The sequence below is a fragment of the Lygodium microphyllum genome, unplaced genomic scaffold (genome assembly GCF_053477565.2).
Source record: "Lygodium microphyllum isolate KBCC unplaced genomic scaffold, Lygodium_microphyllum_v1.1.10 scaffold_109, whole genome shotgun sequence".
NCBI classification, from domain to species: domain Eukaryota; kingdom Viridiplantae; phylum Streptophyta; class Polypodiopsida; order Schizaeales; family Lygodiaceae; genus Lygodium; species Lygodium microphyllum.
This window is the reverse complement of record NW_028229592.1, coordinates 223,200-226,382: the sequence shown is the minus strand read 5'-3', so window position 1 is coordinate 226,382 and position 3,183 is coordinate 223,200.

Sequence of the window (3,183 nt, the reverse complement as noted above, 5' to 3'; positions counted from 1 at the left end):
AACCCTAAGAATTCTAACTCCTTCACTACAAACTCACATTTTTCAGGTTTGGCATACAATTTGTGTTGTCTCAACTTCTCAAAGACTAATCTTACATATTTCTTGTGTTCCTCTAAGACTCTCCTATACACTAGCAAGTCATCTATGTAAATAATGATAAAGATATCTATCTCAGGCTAGAATACTCCATCCATTAGGCCACAAAAGATGTCGAGCCCATTGCTTTTTCCAAACCCTAGGACGAGCCACTCAAAGCTTCCATAGCGGATACAAAAGGTTGTTTTGGGAATTTATTCTTCCACTATACGGATTTGATGGTATCTTGACCTAAGGTCTATATATGGCTGAAATATTTGGCTCCATGTAGTCTATATAAGAGGTCTTCAACCAAGGGCATGGGATACTTGTTCTTGATAGTGATCTTATTAAGAGCCCTATAGTCTACACATAATTGAAGCCACCCATCCTTCTTATTGACAAGAAACACTAGGGCACTGAATGGGGACTTGCTGGGTCATCATTGCTCCTCCAATTCATGTAACTGTTTCTTCAACTCTATGAGTTCGGTGTGATTCATATGGTATGAGGCTTTAGCTAGTGGGACTACCCTAGGGATTAGTTTGATCTTGTGGTCTACCTCTCTTTTGGGTGTGGTAGCCCTTTGGGTAGTTCCTTTGGCATCACATCCGCATTTATAGGGTTCAAGTTATGACAAACCCAAAGACTTGACCACATGTCTCAAACTTATGGGAAATTCCCATATTTCCCAATATGGTGGTTAATCGTTAAGTTGTTGAATTTGAATATTGCAATGTTATAGGGTGGTGTTGGCTAATTTAAGCTCCTTTGTCTGGGTAGCTATCAAAGCTTGAAGCTCTTAAGATTCCTACAACAATCTATTCTTCTCCTCATTCACATTAACCACTTGGGATTTAGTGTTAGCCAACTAAGTTTGCAAACTAGAAATTTTCCCTTTTTGAGCATCAATAATCTTAGTCCACTGCTCCATCTAGGTACAAAGGTCAAAAAAAAATTCTTGAGAAAAAGTTAGCTCATCGTTTGATTTATTCAGCTCTTCTTTGGTATGTTGAACTTCTTCATAGCAAGAAGAATAGATATGTTGGATACAAGTAGTCATCGAGAGCTCAATAGAACTCTGGATATCTTTACATAAGAAATGAATTGCATCTCCTACTACCAAGTGTTGTACAAAAGGAATGGAAATCTCCAGAGTACCATCACGATGTGCTCTGAAAAGATTTAGTGTTGTGAGAAAAGTTGGCAATTGACTGCTAGATTGAACAGGAATGGAGACTGGAGGAGGAACTGGGACGGATTCAACCACTCATTTAAGATGTTTCCTCTCAATTACCACAGGAAGGATAGATTCAAGATACTCAATGCCAACATCAGTGTTTACAGTAGGAGGAGGAGCTTCTTGTGGATCAACTGACAAGGTAGGAACTTCCTTTGGAGGGGTAGCATATGCTAAGAAGATAGAAAGGTATGAACCAAATGTAACATTAGTTACATTACCCCTTGTAGCTCTGAAAAAGTGTTGATCCATCTTTGACAAAAGATAGGAAATCCAATCAATAGTTATGCCTTTCAACACCATTCTAGAAGTTGTAAACAACTCCTTTGAAAGGTAGTTAGAGGGTGTTTTGGCAGGCATGAACCTGTCCTAAAGAAATTGGCATAATTGCTTCTACACAGGATTAGAGATCATGGAGACACCGATGCCTAAGGTAGTAATAATCTTCTTAGGGTCCAACACATCCTGTGTCTGCTTCTACAACAACTTAAGGATATCCTCAGTCGAGAACAATTGTCGATCAGTAGGAAAAGAGTCTCCTCGATATGGTAAAGATAGAGCCTTGCCCAATCTTTTAGGCGTCAGTTGGATAATTGTTCCTCTTACAGGACCATACCCCTTACTATAAGAGGCTAGAAATTGATCACACATATCAATATTCTCTGAGATAAGTGGTAATGAAAGTGCTATGAACTTGACTTAGCCCGCCTTGCTGATAAGATCTGAATCTAGTAATAAGAAGTAGTCATGAGACACCAATGGAACGTACTTAATTGGGGGAGAAGTACAAAACACCATTCAAATGGATTACATGTACACCACACACAAAGACAATCATAGCAAATGCTTGCAAAACAACAAGATACGAATAAGATATTGATTTGAATAAACTTACACAGACTGGATTGACTAACTAATCACCCTAAACAGTTCACATTCTAGAAAAAATCCAACATGACCTCTACATACGTGTGATCGAAAGCTTCATGCGATGCAATATAATCAAACACCTTGAATCCTCGTATCAGGCTTAAAAGAAAAAGAAAAATACATACCGTACCCTAACTCGTTCATTTAACCAATACAAAAAAGAGAAAATCTCAAAGAAACTAATCACATTGACATGACACTAGAACTGTTAACTATCATCAACGGCAAAAGACACTAGACAAGACTCCACCATTACCCATCCCCACAAATCGCATTCATTAAAAAGGGAATATGCAGTGTAGGAAAAATAAATATAATGAAATATTCATTTCAATAAAGTTATTAATAATTGGTGAAATTTTATTAAGTTATAAACCTTTAAAAGAAAATGGTGGTTCATTGTTATCCTTTATTTAAAAATTATTAAGTTTGAAACAGTGCTTATTATCATAATCTGGACTTTAGACCTTGACTCGAGGTCTCTAAATGAAAATTCATTTATTAAAAATTAATTATGTGGTTAACACTTTTTGTTTAGTACATACACTTGTGATGGTGGATTTTTTTAAAATAAAATTAAATGTATCTATAGTGCACGAAGTGCGTGTTAAGTGAACAGTGGGTTTATTTTAATTTTAAAAATGCATATTTAGAGCATGGACACATATAAAAACGTATGTGGATTAAAGTTTCTTTTAATAATTAATCATAATTTTGGGGTAGCAAAAATAAAAGGAAAGGAAAGAAATACCTGGGAGAGGTGTATATGCAACTAAAAACTTGGCGCACTCGTCGAGACTGATGTGATGCAAGTATTGACTGATTCACAATCATAATGAAATCTAACAAGCATGTCAACTAGTTGAAATTTTAAGGACATAAGCGAAAAAAACCGAAACACCATATAAAAATTTTCAACATGCTTTTAATGTGGTGAT